Source organism: Neoarius graeffei, chromosome 5 (assembly GCF_027579695.1).
Source record: "Neoarius graeffei isolate fNeoGra1 chromosome 5, fNeoGra1.pri, whole genome shotgun sequence".
Lineage (NCBI taxonomy): Eukaryota > Metazoa > Chordata > Actinopteri > Siluriformes > Ariidae > Neoarius > Neoarius graeffei.
In genome coordinates this window covers 47,535,217-47,553,093 of record NC_083573.1, presented here as the reverse complement: position 1 = coordinate 47,553,093, position 17,877 = coordinate 47,535,217, and the positions used below count along the sequence as shown (strand labels likewise).

The 17,877-nt window shown below is 45.2% G+C and overlaps 1 protein-coding gene across 2 annotated transcripts in view; it reads right to left on the bottom strand.

Moving 5' to 3' along the window:
- polr3glb (RNA polymerase III subunit GL b) overlaps positions 1-1,512 on the bottom strand; it is a 43,768-nt gene extending 42,256 nt beyond the window's left edge. For both annotated transcript variants that reach the window (XM_060921844.1, XM_060921845.1), the window contains exon 1: positions 1,222-1,512. The gene's annotated coding sequence lies outside the window, so the exon portion shown is untranslated. The remainder of the gene's footprint in view (positions 1-1,221) is intronic.
- Between the last annotated feature and the right edge of the window lie 16,365 nt (positions 1,513-17,877).

The following is a 17,877-nucleotide window of genomic DNA, read 5'->3' as shown; positions in this document are numbered from 1 at the left end:
TTCCACTACCCTTTTTCAGCTCACTTCAGCTCGCTTCAGCTCACTTCAGCCCGACACGGCTCGCGTTTCGACTACCTTAAAACAGCACGACTCAGCTCGCTTCAGCCCTGCTTAGCCCCCAAAATTCGCACGGTTTTGGAGTGGGGCTGAAGCGAGCCAAACCGAGCCGAGTGAGGCTGGGGGCGTGAGCAGACACTCCCCTGTGCACTGATTGGTGAGGAGGAGTGTCCTCACACGCCCCGCAAGCACGCTGAGATCTGTAAACCCGGAAGAAGGAGAATTACGAATTACGAGAATTTCTGAAGCCTTATGCGCCTAGCCTCATCTATACGCTCTTGCCAGTATCTGTTGGCGTTGTCGGTGACAACAAGCCACAGCACCAAGACCAGCAACACTAACGACTCCATGTCCTCCATGTTTATTGTTTACTATTCGGGTTGTGAGACTACCGCTTAAAAGATCACTGATGTCACTGTTTGCTCCGATTAACGACATCACGTGACGTCCACCCACTTTCGCTAACTCCACCCAATGTGTCCACCCACTTCCAGCCAGCACGGTTCAGCGCGGTCGTAGTCGAAATGCAACTCCAACAGCCCCAATCAGCTCCACTCAGCACGGCACGGCTCAGCCCGACTCAGCCGCGTTTGTAGTGGAAAAGCGGCATATGAGCGCTCTGGAGCGAGTGACTTCCAAGATGGCCGCGCACGCGTAGTGTTACTATTTTTAGCATCATCTCGGAGCCCTCTATAGTGATAATAAAGGCATTCTATTCTATATTAAACTTCGTCTTGTCAACATTTTGGAAATTGTTTGTGTTCATTGAGATATTGTTTAAAATGTTACTTTTCAAAGTGGTTGCACTCATTTACGCTCAGCACTGTAGATGGATGTGGTAGAGAAGGATGAGGAAAACAGGGAGCAATGGAGACGAAAGATTGCAGTGGGGACCCCTGATCAGGAACAGCCCAAACAAGAAGAAGAGTGTTTTGCAGGGAAAGGTGCAGTATTTGAGGAAAAAGTCTTGAAATGCATGCTAAAATGTATACACAGCTCCAAATATCACTAACTGCGTGTTTGTTTCATGCGTCTACTTTAACTCGACGAGGGGTGCCAATACTTCTTCAGCTGACTTGATCGCTTGTAATGTGCACAGATGAAAGGAGCAGGACAATATAACAACCTCTGAACTGTAGATGAAATACACACGTCTGAACTTACTGTTAATGTCAGCGCCTCAACACGGTCCTCGAGTTTGACTTGTACAAGCAGAAAAAACTGAAACAGAACAAACAAAAGAAACTCTCTGAGAGTTAGCCGGTTAGCTCAGCATGCTAACTTTACAGTAACGGCACCGCCGCAGCATCACCTCAGCGGGTGGTGTTAATAATGCATGCAAATTAACTTGTTATTTAATTACACAGTTATAACTATAAACTGCGCGAACAGCTGAAGCACGGTAATAACACACGGCCAGGTCTGGTCCGAAGTTCCGCGCCAAACAACGTAAACAAAACACAGAACGGAAGTGGAACGAATGTCCCGCCCCCAAACAGCACAGCCAATCAGAAGCTGTCTGTTACTGCATTTCCTTCGAACGGTGCGCGCGCGCCTGGGAATGTGTGTCTCTCTCTCTCACACACACCAGTCTCATGTAGTATTTACAGTGCCTTGCAAAAGTATTCATACCCCTTGAACTTTTTCACATTTTTCCACTTTACAACCACGAACTTACAAGTTTTTTATTGAGATTTTATGTGACAGACCAACACAGAGTAGCACATAATTGTGAAGTGAAACGAAAATGATAAATGGTCTTCAAAATTTTAAACAAATAAAAATCTGAAAAATGTGGTGTGCATTAGTATTCAGCCCCCCTGCACTCTGATACCCCTAAATACAATCCAGTGCAATCAATTGCCTTCAGAAGTCATCTAATTAGTTAGTAGAGTCCTACTGTGTGTAATTTACTCTCAGCATAAATCCACTTGTTCTGTGAAGGCCTCAGTGGTTTGTTAGAGAACACTGAAGAACAAACAGCATCATGAAGACCAAAGAACTCACCAGACAGGTCAGGGATAAAGTTCTGGAGAAGTTTAAAGCAGGGTTAGGTTATAAAAAAATATCCCAAGCTCTGAACATCTCAATAAGCACTGTTCAATCCATCATTCAAAAATGGAAAAAGTATGGCACAACTGCAAACCTACCAAGACATGGCCGTCCACCTAAACTGACAGAGCGAGCAAGGAGAGCACTGGTCAGAGAAGCAGCCAAGAGGCCCATGATCACTCTGGAGGAGCTGCAGAAATCCACAGCTCAGGTGGGAGAATCTGTGCACAGGACAACTACAAGTTGTACACTCCACAAATCTGGCCTTTTTGGAAGAGTGGCAAGAAGAAAGCCATTGTTGAAAGACAGGCATAAGAAGCCATGTAGGGGACACAGCAAACATGTGGAAGAAGATGCTTTGGTCAGATGAGACCAAAGTTTAACTTTTTGGCCTAAATGCAAAGCGCCATGTGTGGCGGAAAACTAACACTGCTCATCACCCTGCACACACCATCCCCACTGTGAAACATGGTGGCGGCAGCATCATGCTATGGGGATGCTTTTCTTCAGCAGGGACAGGGAAGCTGGTCAGAGTTGATGGGAAGATGGATGGAGCTAAATACAGGGCAATCCTGTAAGAAAACCTGTTGGAGGCTGCAAAAGACTTGAGACTGGGAAGGAGATTCACCTTCCAGCAAGACAATGACCCTAAACATACAGCCAGAGCTACAATGGAATGGTTTAGATCAAAGAATATTCATGTGTTAGAATGGCCCAGTCAAAGTCCAGACCTAAATTCCATTGAGCATCTGTGGCAAGACTTGAAAATTGCTGCTCACAGACGCTCTCCATCCAATCTGGCTGAGCTTGAGCTATTTTGCAAAGAAGAATGGGCAAAAATTTCAGTGTCTAGATGTGCAAAGCTGGTAGAGACATACCACAAAAGACTTGCAGCTGTAATTGCAGCAAAAGGTGGCTCTACAAAGTATTGACACAGGGGGGCTGAATACTAATGCACATCACATTTTTCAGATTTTTATTTGTTTAAAATTTTGAAGACCATTTATCATTTTCGTTTCACTTCACAGTTATGTGCTACTCTGTGTTGGTTTATCACATAAAATCTCAATAAATAACTTTTAAGTTCGGGGTTGTAAGGTGGAAAAATGTGAAAAAGTTCAAGGGGTATGAATACTTTTTCAAGGCACTGTAACTCAACTTCTGTAAGCCAAAGCATGTAAATAGCAAACGGTTAAAAGGTAAAGAGAAGAAAGGACAACTTTATTCATCACACACTTGTGAAATTTCCTCTCTGCCTTTAACCCATCTGAAGCAGTGAACACGCACACATACCCAGAGCAGTGGGCAGCCATGCTAACAGCTCCTGAGGAGCAGTTGGGAGTTCAGTGCCTCGCTAAAGGGCACCTCAGCCCAAGGCCGTCCCATATTAACATAACCGCATGTCTTTGGACTGTGGGAGAAACTGGAGCAAACCCACGCGGGCACGGGGAGAACATGCAAACTCCACACAGAAAGGCCCCCGTCAGCTACTGGGCTCGAACCCAGAACCTTCTTGTTGTGAGGTGAAAGTGCTAACCACTACACAACCATGCTGCCCTACACATAGTTCATATATATTGAAATAGTTCAGGGTTACTTTTTTGGGGCCACCCTGTAGAAGTCAAAGTTGCAACATCTTCAGTGAAGCACTGTCATTCTGCTTTCCTTTTATAAGTGCCTTTCTGTGAAGGAATCCAACTTGGACGGCAATGCAACAATAGGTGACATGCTATGTACCTCTGATACATTCCCAAATGTCTGCCTTGTTCGTTGGTTGGCCCATGGCTTTATTATGGGGAAATCAGTCTCATTTTTCTTGAATCATTAACCATCAGTCAAAATAATTGCCAATTTTTGTAAGTTATATGGCTCTGGTCATGCTATTGGTCCCTATTATGTTGCACAAGGGATACAATTGAAAAAGCCTTGCACCCAGTACTATACATTTTGATTTCCTGATACCCTAAAGTTAACAAATCACAGGAAGTGAGAGCTTAATGGGACCTCATGTGTATTATCCAGGCATCTGAATGAAGCAATAAGAAGGCTCTTCTGCTTCAAATAAGAAGGTGGTGTAAACTCAGTGTTTTTAAAATTCACTTTACCTAGGCTTGTCAATGATCCACTTTCTTTGTGGCAAAACTTGAAAATTTCAGCAGAATCAGAACACCGGTTACAGAGGCAATTGACATTCTGTATGTGACATAAATGTTTATAGAAAATAGTCGAATGAACTTTGGCCAAATGGCACATCTTAAAATTCTCAGTGTTTCAGAAGCCTGTGTATTACACCTATACATGTTAGACTCTGCCTTCTCAGAGAGCATTTTGAACGACTCCAGTTCTTTCCTTCTGGGACACAACAGCCTTCTAGAAATAACTTACAGGAGATATGCAGAGCCATGGTCTCTATCCATCCATCCATTATCTGTAGCTGCTTATCCTGTTTTATAGGGTTGCAGGCAAGCTGGAGCCTATCCCAGCTGACTATGGGCGAGAGGCGGGGTACACCCTGGACAAGTCGCCAGGTTATCGCAGGGCTTACAGAGCCGTGGTCTCACTTTTGTTTATAAATGCCTTGAGACCTCAAGAATGGCATAGGAATAGTTTTAAGCATTAACAATAAATCTAATATAGTAATTTTTATGATTAAAGTGATTCATATAGGTAGCGGTCCGTGTGAATGACCTTGATGTCTGTGTGAATGACCTTGATGTCCGTAACGTCACAGCAGGAAGTCTATCGGTCTCATTGCCATTTCCGCTATACTAAAACACAGAGCTGACTGCAACTCCAATCCTCCATTTTGAACTAATTTATTGCCATGCCATGTAGATGTGTTTTTGGCCGGTGCAGCAACATGACAGAAGGTGGATTTATGTTGCATTCATGGTCCAAGAATGTTCAAACTGCAAAGTTTTGGACGTGTTTTGTGAGAAGTTCATGGGCACATTGGGCGCCTATGAAGTGGTCTCTCCTCTGCTCTGCACATTTTACTGAAGACTCGTACGAGACCTCTGATCTGTTGAGGAGCGTTGGCTATAAGCCCGTATTGAAAGAGTACCAACAAATAAAGAAAAAGAAAACAAGTAAAGGAAAGTATTTATTTATTTTTTTTAAAGGAAAGTGAGTTCAATTGCACCAGTTCTCCTGGAGTGTGAGCCGAGGGTTGTTGCTAAAACCCTGGACAGAACAGGACAGGACATATCACTCGGGCAGTGACCTCCCTGTGGTTGTTGCTAAAACCAGTGACATCCCATTCCGTCGCGGGTTTAAGTAATTGCCTGAGCCGAGCAGTAATGGCGGAATACTCAGTAATGGAGAAAATGGAGAATGAGTGGAGCAGCCGTCTGATTTCTTAACTGGATATTGCTGCCATCTCGCCCTTATGTGGAAGAAGCGAATGAATGGAGAACTGAATGAACAACTGAAAGTCAGATTGTTTCAAAACAATCGGCCACAAGATCGGCCTTCAAGAAGCGAGAACACAGACGGGTAAGCTCCGACTCTCATTTGGATACAAAACAACAAAAATGACACACGTTGTTTACCTGCATTTAGATTAATACATGTAACTTGTATTGTGTGTTTAAGTTACCGGTATAAGATTATTTAATTTGCTTCAGAATGTGATTGTCTCAGTTCATCTGATTATTTAATTAGCTTTTTATGTTTTATCAGTGAAAATGCATGCATGTACATGTATGTTGCATAAGTTATAACACCTATCCTATTTTAATGAAAGTCAACCCACAATCAATGAAGTCAAATCAGTCTTAGTTGAGCAAGTCAGTAACGGTATTTCTTACTTTCACCATAAATTTTTATTTCTATGATTTTGGTCTATAGTTGTCAAAGGCCTCGGCCTTAATACCGGTTACTGCTGTGACATCATGCACTCAGGGCTGGCTGGTTCAGCGGGGCAGCTCGAATACCAGTTTTGCGGTCGATTTTAACTCTCAAAAATATATTTTTTTAATTCACATTTATGCAGCATACAAGAGTCAAGGATTGAGATACTATCCACTCAGAAATTTATTTAAAAATAAAGGCTCTGCATATCTGCATTAAAGTCGTTTATGGAAAATGTCACATACAGAACCATGGGTTTGCATAGCATCTGGTGACACTAACATTCAACATACAGTATGACTCTTACTACACATTTAAACTATCAACTGTTAGTAGTTCAAACAACAAGAAATTTAGAGGCACTACCAAACAGGCAAAAACTATGAACAGTTCCTATCTGGACTGATATCTGCATGCAACATGGCATATGGTCACCTGGAAATAGATCAGAAAAAAATCATTATGCTACCCAAGCTAATCCTATATGAACACTATTAGGACATGTTGTGCTTTTGGTGATAAATATCTAACATGATTTCATAGAAACTTCAACATGACATTTTTTGGAGTGGGATCAATAGTGTGTCCAGGGCCATACTATTAAGTTATTAAGATACTGTGGCAGCAGGAACGTGGTCAAGCGGTGGTCTGTGACTGGAGGGCGGAGTCAGGGAAGGTAAGTGGCAGAATCACTGCACCTGATGTCAGTTAACCTGTGTTTGTGTGTCTTCCCCAGTGACCGCGCCCTATATAACGAGAGAGAGAGCAGAGGAAGGGAGCGCTCTCCCCAACCAGACGACTTATGTGTGTGCATGTGTCTGTGTGAATGGGAGATTGAAAAGCTGAAAAGCTGAAAATAAAGAGCTTTTTGAAACTCAGTTCTGGCCTGCCATACTTCTGTGCTCCACCCACCCGCTCAAAGTCCTACAGTGGTGCTGAAACCTGGGAAGGAGCACAGAGGAGAACAGCCCCATGGAGTCCTCCCCCTTCGCGGACCTGATCCACGCCCTCGCCACGGCCCAACAGAGCCAGCACCAGGCGCTGGTCGCCCTCAGAAAGGAGCAAGCACAAAGGTTCAAGGCCCTGGTGCTGGTGCAACAGGAAGATAGTCAGGCGTTCCAGCACCTCCTCGCGTCAGCGGGGTCCACCACCTCCACCGCCGCGGGCCCTCTCCACCTCACCCTAACGAAGATGGGCCCGCACGACGACCCCGAGGCCTTTCTAGCGCTCTTCGAGCAAGCAGCAGAGGCCTGGGGCTGGCCGGTGGAACAGTGTGCAGCGCGCCTCCTCCCCCTGCTAATGGGTGAGGCGCAGCTGGCCGCGCTACAGCTCCCCACCGATAGCCGGCTGGTCTATGCAGACCTGCGCCGGGCTGTCCTCCAGGGTGTGGGGCACACCCCTGAACAACAATGCCAGCACTTCCGCACTCTATGCCTAGAGGAGGTCGGCCGGTCATTCGCGTTTGGCCAGCAACTCCTGGACGCCTGCCGGCGGTGGCTGAGGGCTGACAACCGCGATGCCAAGGGAATCGTCGATCTGGTGGTACTGGAGCAGTTCGTCACCCGACTTCCCGAAGGGACTGTGGAGTGGGTCCAGTGCCATCGCCCGGCGTCGCTGGATCAGGCCATCGAGTTGGCGGAGGATCATTTGGCAGCTGTTCCAATGACAGGACCACAGATCTCCTCTTCTCTTCTCTCCTCTCTCTCTCTCTCCCCCTCCCCTTCTGTGTCTCGTCCTCGCCCCATTCCCCCACCGCGGAGGCGGGGGCTGGCTCCACCCCAGCCGGCCCACCGCACCTGCGGTGCCCTCCCGTTTCCCGCTTCCATGTCTGTCTCTCTCCCCCCCCCCAGGTGAGTGAGCCCCAGAGCGTCGGTGTAGTGAGAGAGCTCGGGCCAGTTTGCTGGCACTGCGGGGAGCCAGGGCACCTCCAGCATCAGTGCTCGGCAATGGAGGTGGGTGCAGTGGTCCAGATCCCCAATGCGCCAGGAACCGCCCTCGATCGGGCCAGAGCGTATCGCATACCGGTGAGTGTCCAAGGGGATATGTATCAGGCTTTGGTGGTCTCCGGCTGTAATCAGACCTCAATCCACCAAAGCCTGGTGCAAGACAAGGCATTGGGGGGAACACAATTGGTGAAGGTGTTGTGTGTGCACGGGGATGTTCACAACTACCATTTAGTGTCGGTCCACATTCTATTTCTATGGGGGGAAAAATTTAGTGTAAAGGTGGCGGTTAATCCTCGCCTTACCCACTGGATAATTTTGGGGACTGATTGGCTGGGATTTCGGGAGTTAATGACTCATTTAGTGAAGAGTGGGTCCTGCCGTAGTTCAGCAGGAGGAGGTCCCGGTGTGGCATTGGTGGGAGCAGCTGTCACAGAGCCATCTACATCATCTCCGCATCAGAGTGAGGAGTAGCAGGCTCCTCCTCCCTCTCTTGGGGAATCCCTCGCGGATTTCCCGTTAGAGCAGTCGTGAGACGAGACTCTGCGGCATGCGTTTGACCAAGTGAGAGTAATCGATGGTCAAATGCTCCAGCCAAACGCCACCCTGTCCTTCCCCTATTTCTCCATTATGAAGGATAGATTATACCGAGTGCCGCAGGACACTCAGACTAAGGAGCCAATCTCACAACTTTTGATCCCAAAGAGCTGCCGGGAATTAATATTCCAGGCAGCTCACTTTAATCCCATGGCTGGACACTTGGGGCAGGATAAGACACTAGCCCGAATAATGGCCAGGTTCTATTGGCCAGGGATTCGCGGTGATGTCCTTAGGTGGTGTACGGCATGCCGCAAATGCCAGTTAGTAAATCCAGCGGCCATTCCAAAAGCGCCTTTGCGCCCTCTACCATTAATCGAGACCCCGTTCGAAAGAATTGGGATGGATCTCGTCGGGCCATTAGATTGGTCAACACGAGGGTATCGCTTTATTTTAGTTCTGGTGGACTATGCAACACGATACCCGGAAGCAGTGCCTCTTCGCAATATCTCAGCACATAGTATTGAAGAAGCACTCTTCCACGTCATCTCCCAGGTTGGAATCCCCAAAGAGATTCTGACTGATCAAGGCACTTAGTTTATGTCACGCACACTGCGCGAACTATATGGGTTACTGGGAATTAAGCCGATCCGCACCAGCGTTTATCACCCACAAACGGACGGTTTAGTCGAACGGTTCAATCGCACCCTCAAGAATATAATTAAAAAGTTTGTACGCGAGGACGCACGCAATTGGGATAAATGGCTTGAACCCCTGTTCTTTGCAATGCGAGAGGTCCCACAAGCCTCCATGGGGTTCTCCCCGTTCGAATTATTATATGGGCGTAAGCTGCGCGACATCCTAGATGTACTGCAGGAAAATTGGGAGGAGGGACCTTCACCGAGCAAAAATGAAATTCAATACGTTATCGACCTGCGCGCAAAACTCCACACACTCACACCTAACCCAGGAGAATTTGCGACAGGCCCAAGAACGGCAAATCCGCCTGTACGACAGGGGTACGCGCCTTAGGGAGTTCGCACCGGAAGATAAAGTACTCGTACTGTTGCCCACGTCGAGCTCCAAATTGATCTCCAAGTGGCAAGGACCCTTTGAGGTCACATGGCGAGTTGGGGACGTTGACTATGAGGTGAGGCAAACGGACAGGGGTGGGGCGACATAGATTTACCACCTCAATCTGCTCAAACTCTGGAACGAGGAGGTCCCTGTGGCATTGGTGTCGTTGGTTCCGGAGAAGGCAGAGCTGGGGCCGGAGGTTCAAAAGGGAACATTGACATCGCTTACCTCTCCGGTCCCCTGTGGAGACCACCTCTCCCCGACCCAGCTCACGGAGGTTGCCCAGTTGCAGACCGAATTTTCGGATGTGTTCTCTCCCCTGCCCGGCTGCACTCGCCTCATAGAACACCACATTGAGATGCCCCCGTGGGTGGTAGTGCGCAGCCGCCCTTACAGGCTACCCGAACACAAGAAAAAGGTGGTTCGGGAAGAACTCGAGGCCATGTTCGACATGGGCATCGTCGAGGAGTCCCACAGTGACTGGAGCAGCCCCGTGGTCTTGGTTCCTAAGTCCGACGGGTCGGTCCAGTTCTGTGTGGACTATAGAAAAGTCAATGCGGTGTCTAAATTTGATGCGCACCCAATGCCTCATATTGACGAGTTACTGGATCGACTAGGCACGGCTCGCTTTTATTCGACACTGGATTTGACAAAGGGTTATTGGCAGATCCCCTTGACTCCACTATCCCAAGAAAAAACGGCCTTTTCCACACCGTTTGGCTTACACCAATTTGTCACACTTCCTTTTGGGCTGTTTGGGGCACCCGCTACGTTCCAGCGGCTTATGGACAGGGTCCTCCGCCCCCACGCCACCTTTGCGGCCGCATACTTAGACGACATTATAATCTATAGTAATGACTGGCCGTGGCATCTGCAACACCTGAGGGCCGTCCTTGGGTTGCTGAGGCGAGCGGGTCTCACGGCCAACCCGAAGAAGTGTGCGATTGGGTGGGTGGAAGTACGGTATCTGGGCTTCCACTTGGGCAATGGGCAGGTGCATCCCCAAATTAATAAGACAGCAGCGATTGCGGCCTGCCCGAGGCCCAAGACCAAAAAGTGGGTGAGACAGTTCCTGGGGCTGGCTGGCTACTATCGTAGGTTTATACCTAATTATTCGGACGTCACCAGCCCGCTGACTGATCTCACTAAAAAGGGGGCACCAGATCCGGTCCAGTGGACGGAGCAATGCCAGCAGGCTTTCTCTGAGGTGAAGGCTGCACTGTGTGGGGGGCCACTGTTACACTCCCCTGACTTTTCTCTCCCCTTTATGTTGCAGACGGACGCGTCAGACAGAGCGCTGGGGGCTGTTCTGTCCCAGGAGGTGGAGGGGGAGGATCGCCCCATGCTGTATATCAGCGGAAAGTTGTCGGTGCGTGGGGGCGCTACAGCACGATAGAGAAAGAGTGCCTAGCCATCAAGTGGGCAGTCCTCGCCCTCCGTTACTTGCTGGGACGCCCTTTTACCCTCTGTTCAGACCACGCGCCCCTCCAGTGGCTCCACCACATGAAGGATGCCAATGAGCGGATCACCCATTGGTATCTGGCACTCCAGCCCTTTAACTTCAAGGTGATCCATAGGCCGGGGCCGCAGATGGTCATGGTGGACTTCCTCTCCCATCGGGGGGGGGGGGAGAGTCGGCTGCAGGCTGGACGGCTGCCCGGCCTGAGTCTGGCGGTGGGGGTATGTGGCAACGGGGGCATGGTCAAGCGTCGGTCTGTGACCGGAGGGCGGAGTCAGGGAAGGTAAGTGGCAGAATCACTGCACCTGATGTCAGTTAACCTGTGTTTGTGTGTCTTCCCCAGTGACCGCACCCTATATAATGAGAGAGAGAGAGCAGAGGAAGGGAGCTCTCTCCCCAACCAGACGACTGATGTGTGTGTGCGTGTCTGTATGACTGGGAGATTGAAAAGCTGAAAATAAAGAGCTTTTTGAAACTCAGTTCTGGCCTGCTGTACTTCTGTGCTCCACCCACCCGCTCAAAGTCCTACAGATACTATTAAGTTACAGTTGTTGTCAGAAGTTTACATACAGTGACATGAATGTCATCTTGGATATGAATGTCATGGCAATATTTGGGCTTTCAGTAATTTTTTTTAACCAGTGTTCGAAATACCCGTCTGCAGTCTGCATTTTGCAGAATGATTTTAAAGATTGCAGAAGAAAAATTAAACAACCTGCAATTTTGCAGAATGAAAAAATCAGGCTCGGGATTCAATGGTTCTCAATTTAGCAAACTAGCGGCGCTGTAAATAAACTGAAACCTGTGCCGCGCGAACCTGATGGCGTTTTCCAGGTCAAAGTTGAGCAATATTTACGTAATACCGACGAAAGGTGACGACAACCAAATAAGGGCAGTTGCCATTTTCCGATGTAAGATTTCGTCACTTTTAATACCCGCCGGGAGGACCCGACAACTACCTCGGCAGAGTTCGGCAGTTTCCGCCATGCATCTCCCAGAATTCAATGCGGCACAACAAACATGGCTCCCAAGAAGAGGATTATTTCTTCGGAGCAAGAGGAGGCCTTCAACAAAGCCGTATGGCCCACGAAGACGGCAGATTGCATTCATTGACACATCTGGTTCAGAAAGCGAAGACTCTGTCTAGTTCTTATCTTGCATACATATATATTGGTAAATTGTATAGGTTTGTATATATTGTATTGTTGAATCATGCAAAATTATACTGATATTATATCCCTTTTGAAGACAGCAACAGTATTTTACCTTTATTCATAGATACTTTTGAATATTTTGTTTTCTCATACCAAGCTACACTAATACATGTTTTGTGTACGTTTTATTTTTTTTTACTAGTGCTGTCTTGCCTGTGGTGCAGACGAGCACAAAGTAAAACAGTTGCCCTGTAAGATAAAGCTCATAGGTTCAGTTCTGTAGCTCTCAGTAGTTCTGTAGCTCTCAGTAGTTCTGTAGCTCTCAGTTCTGCCATGATTAGTTTGTACCCAGTTCTCTGTTGTTAGTTTAGAGCAGTGAAGCCCCTGCAGTAGTTTTCAGTTCAGTTCATGACCTTGCACTTTAGAAGCCAGGCAAACACAATGAACCCAAACGTCTTTCCATTTGCCAGTTGGGTTTTATTCCTTAATGGCATCAGTTTTTTGCATCATCATAAGATGTAACAGAGTGTAGAATTGAAACCTTGCTTTCAATTTAAAACTACAGGTTGCAGATGCAAACACTGTGAATGAAGTACATTTTGGGTAACAATCTATTGTTCAAGCTAGAAACTTAATCTTGACAAAATGTAACATGACGTGTGACATGAAAATGAATATTTTGTTTCTTGAAGAACAGCTGTGTTCTATTTTTTATTGTGGTGATACCTTTATTAGTATGTTGTGTGGAAGGATAATGTGTGGGTGTGATAACTAGTACATTTAGGAATTAGTTGGTATACTTCAAGTTGTAGTAGCCCGTAGTGTCAGGGCGAGGGGGATGAAAGACCTGTGGAGGTATCATGGAATGATAACTTTGCTGCAGAGAAGGATCTGTGAAGACTGAAATTAAAAATAGAGTGAGAGAATAAAGAATTACAGTAATGCTATGAGTTGTAAAGCTAGATATGATGTAAATATAGGCATTATTAGGTTGAGAAGGGTGTAGTATGGAGGCTTGTGTATTTGCAGAAAATATTTCCAAATTGCAGAACAAAATTTTGACATTCTGCAATATTGCAGAAGACTGAAAAAAAGTATTTCGACCACTGTTAACTGTTCTTTTTCTGTGGCAGAATGATTGTACAGCATACATCTTTAATTAAAAAAACATTCGAATTTGGTGCACAAGTTTTAATTTTCTTTGGGTTTTCTGAAATCAACACAAGGTCAAAATTATACGGTACATACAGGGTCAAAAATTTACATATACTCACTTAGATTATTAATTCAGAGGTACTGAACCTTCCAAAATGTCTCTTATCTTGCCAAGGTCGAGGTCTCTTAACTTCCTGTTAGTGATCATGATTGACTACAGCTGGTAGCTTCTCTGTGGCTTCATAAAAAGGGTTTGTTTACAGCACACACATTGGATTGACCAACACACAGTAAAATGGGAAAGTCTAAGTAGCTCAGTGCAGATCTGAGAAAGAGGATCACAGATACACACAACTTCAGAATGTCTCTTGGAGCCATTTCTAAACAACTGCAAATTCCAAGATCAGTTCAAACAATTTTATCCAAGTTATTGTGAGGTGTAGTCACTTTGCCAAGCCACTTTGCTTCAAGAAAACCCAAACTGTCACCCTCAGCTGAAAGGAAATTGGTTTGGATGGTCAGGAACAACCTGGGACCAACCATGGCACAGCCCTGCCATGAACTGGAAGCTGATGGATAACCATCTACAGTTCAGATCACCATGGACTAAGAGGCTGCTATCCAAGAAATAACCCCCTGCTCCAAAATTGACACCTTCAAGCTTAACTAAAGTTTGCAACTAACCACATGGACAAAGAAAAAGCCTTCTGGAGGATAGCTGTATGGTCAGATGAGACAAAGATTGAATTGTTTGGCCACATTGACCACCATGTACAGAGGGACACTGTACCAGCTGGTGGTGGTGGTAGAATCATCATGCTCTGGGGCTGTTTTGCTGCCAGTGGAACTGGTTCATTGCACAAAGTGGATGGAATAATGAAGGAGGAGGACTACCTCAGAATTTTTCAGCATAAACCATCAGAAACTTGAACACAACTTGGGAGTTACAACAAAACGATGAACCCAAACACACATCAGAGCTGGTTGTGGAAGATAAAGCAGGCTTAAAATAAGCCCTGACTTCAACCCTATTGAAAATATATGGACTGTGCTTATAAGTCGAGTCCATACCAAGAAGAAAAAAAAATTGAACTCTACCAATTCTACCATGAAGAGTCATGAAATATATCCAACCAGAATTCTGCCAGAAGCTTGTTCATGGTAAACAAAAATGCTTGGTCAAGGTGAATCTTGCAAAGAGATATTTTACCTAAACATTAGGTGTGCTGTATGTATATTTTTTACCCTGTATGTATAATTTTGACTTTGTGTTGGTTTCAGAAAACCCAAAGAAAATTAAACTTCTGCACCAAATTCTAGTGTTTTTTTTTATTAAAGATGTATGCTGTACATTCTGCCACAGAAAAAGAACAGTTCAAAGAAATTACTGAAAGCCCAAATATTGCTATGACATTCATATCCAAGATGACATTCACGTCACTGTATGTAAACTTCTGACCACAACTGTATACACTAAAGTTGTTTTTGTCTGTTTTTGCTAAAAATAAAAATGGAAAATAAACTGTGGAGTTGACTGTTTTTTTTGCTACCAAAGGTGATCAAAAACCTCTTTTTATTTTTATTTAATAAAGTTTGATTTTCAGATCAGGACAATAAATGACTTATTGCATAGGAATTCAGATTGGCCCTGTATGAAATGGGGGTTCTATCAGGGAAATTAGACAAAATAAATATTTACAGAAAACAAGAAAAATGGACTTGTCTGCTTTTGTCCTTGAACTCTTTGTTTACAAGTCCATTTTTACTTTTAAAATGCAGGAGGTAGTACCCTCAGCCCAAGTTTCCCTTTGGTATCTGGAGGATGACAGTTTCATATGTACAGTGGTGCTTGAAAGTTTGTGAACCCTTTAGAATTTTCTAGATTTCTGCATAAATACGACCTAAAACATCATCAGATTTTCACACAAGATCTAAAAGAAGATAAAGAGAACCCAGTTAAACAAATGAGACAAAAATATTATACTTGGTCATTTATTTATTGAGGAAAACAATCCAATATTACATATCTGTGAGTGTCAAAAGTATGTGACCCTTTGCTTTCGGTATCTGGTGTGACCCCCTTGTGCAGCAATAACTGCAACTAAACGTTTCCGGTAACTGTTGATCAGTCCTGCACACTGGCTTGGAGGAATTTTAGCCCATTCCTCCGTACAGACCAATTTCAACTCTGGGATGTTGGTGGGTTTCCTCACATGAACTGCTCGCTTCAGGTCCTTCCACAACATTTTGATTGGATTAAAGTCAGGACTTTGACTTGGCCATTCCAAAACATTAACTTTATTCTTCTTTAAAACCATTCTTTGGCAGAATGAATCATATGCTTAGGGTCATTGTCTTGCTGCATGACCCACCTTCTCTTGAGATTCAGTTCATGGACAGATGTCCTGACATTTTCCTTTAGAATTTGCTGGTATAATTCAGAATTCATTGTTCCATCAATGATGGCAAGCTGTCCTGGCCCAGATGCAGCAAAACAGGCCCAAACCATGATATTACCACCACTGTGTTTCACAGATGGGATAGGGTTCTTATGCTGGAATGCAGGGTTTTCCTTTCTCCAAACATAACGCTTCTCATTTAAACCAAAAAGTTCTAGTTTGGTCTCATCTGTCCACAAAACATTTTTCCAATAGCCTTCTGGCTTGTCCACATGATCTTTAGCAAACTGCAGATGAGCAGCAATGTTCTTTTTGGAGAGCAGTGGCTTTCTCCTTGCAACCCTGCCATGCACACCATTGTTGTTCAGTGTTCTCCTGATGGTGGACTCATGAACATTAACATTAGCCAATGTGAGAGAGGTCTTCAGTTGCTTAGAAGTTACCCTGGGGCCCTTTGTGACCTCGCTGACTATTATATGCATAGCTCTTGGAGTGATCTTTGTTGGTCTCAGGAACTCTGGGTGCAAATATGGAATGTTTAAAGTCCTTATTTTCCTGTGAAGTTGCTTTGCGACAATGTCTGTTGTGAAAAATGCCATGCAAATGAACTGACTTGACTTGACTTGACTTGAATACACCCTGGATGGGACGGCAGTCCATCCAGTTCATCTCAAGGTGCACACATTCACACACTCATCCAGAGTTATCAACCCACCAACATATTTAAAAGGTGCAAGGAATCCAGAGATGCTAGAGGAAACCCACACAGAAATTTCCAGACTTTGGGTCACATTAACCCAGCAACCTAACCTCAGCAACTGAATAGTAATAATTAAAAAATAAATAACTCAGCATTTTTCATAGTGTACATACCTCATCAGTTTCTTTGTAGTAATTAGAGGCGAATTCATAGTATTCCTGAATATTATGGTTAAAACCGAATAGCTGAATAAAAAGACAAAAACTGAAGTGTTTAATGATGCTAATATGATGGGCTGCATGGATTGTTGTGCAGTATGCAATCAGTTGCAGAAGCATTAAAAATGGTCAGAAGTATATGTTTGTAATTTATCTCTTCTGGAGCCAGAAACTTCCACTGATGTTCAGAAATGTAAAAATATATGTATATATATGTCATTTTGTAAAATCGAAACCTATAAGACCTCTTAATACAAATATGTCAAAAATAAATGTATGTGCACATAGCTTCCAGGCTCTGCTATAAAAAGCACAGATTTAGCGTCTTTTTTTCAGCTGGTAGATCTTTGCGCTTTCTCTCTCTCTCTCTCTCTCTCTCTCTCTCATTTCTCGGCATGTGTAAGTCACCGTGGGAACGCTTCTGTCGGAATCCACAGAATCTGTTACCATAGAAACTGTGTTCTATAATAGCTACAGTCACTGAGTTAGTATTTATGCAGTCTGGGAATTGTATCACACCCTTACTTTCTGTAAAGGGCACCTCAATATTCATTTAGGCCACAAATGATAACAACAAAAACATGTTTAACATGTATGTTGAGGCAAGACAAAACAAGCTCTTCATCAAAATATGTCAAGCAGAAGTGACAGAATTTCAGCAACATCTGCATTAAAAAAAAAATGCTGCATTTTCTCTGCACCCCAAAAACTCCAGACACCTGCACCAGTGCACCTCAGACTCGGAGTCTGAGGAAAGTGATGCTTGCATCGCCATGAGGATGAGAGCACAGGTCTTCATGCAAAAAACAGTCTCAGTTTTCTGTGCTTAAAATATTTGTAGGCTATCACAAGGTGTTGGGGGGGGGATGATACTCTATTAAAGTGTTGCACAGATTAAGAAATGCGTGAAGAGCCACATCAGGCAGGATATGAGCTACCCAATAACAGGTTGGGAATCAAGTCCAGAGGGGGGAAATAAATAAATAAATAAATAAATAAATAAGGACCCAGAACTAAAAGCACGCGCATGCAGAGGCGCATCTGCACCACAGGAGGAAGCCCATGGTGTGAAGTCCGCGCTACGGCAGCATTAGATAGGCTGTTATGATGATGATGATGATGATGATGATGAAGTGTGTCGCCCCCTCCGCATAAGCTGCGTCCGTTTGGTCGCCGTTCTGCTCGGAAATCACTCGGAGCTCCGCTGCCCACTGGCCGCCCCCGCAGCCCCACATACAGCCCAGGGAAATGTGGGGAAACGGGGCACCCTTTTA